Below are 274 nucleotides of genomic sequence, written 5' to 3' on the forward strand. Positions count from 1 at the left end.
TTTTTCTTGTGCTTCCTTTGCACAATTTAAAACACACATTAGTCAAGTCTATACGTAATTCAAATCTGTTAAAATAAGATTAAAGGAGGGCACAAATGTTGCTGGACAGAAATAATAAATTGGCAAAGCAGATTTTGAAAAATCGATTTTTAACAACATCGAACCAAATCAAAATGCAAAACAACTATTTGTTAATCAAGCATCCATTGAAAATGAACAAGCACTCAAATGGAATGAAAGGTGCTCTGATACCACTGTTGGATGAGGGCTGATC

This window comes from Theobroma umbraticum, unplaced genomic scaffold (assembly GCF_002168275.2).
Source record: "Theobroma umbraticum cultivar Fairchild unplaced genomic scaffold, ASM216827v3 scaffold_86.0, whole genome shotgun sequence".
Classification (NCBI taxonomy): domain Eukaryota; kingdom Viridiplantae; phylum Streptophyta; class Magnoliopsida; order Malvales; family Malvaceae; genus Theobroma; species Theobroma umbraticum.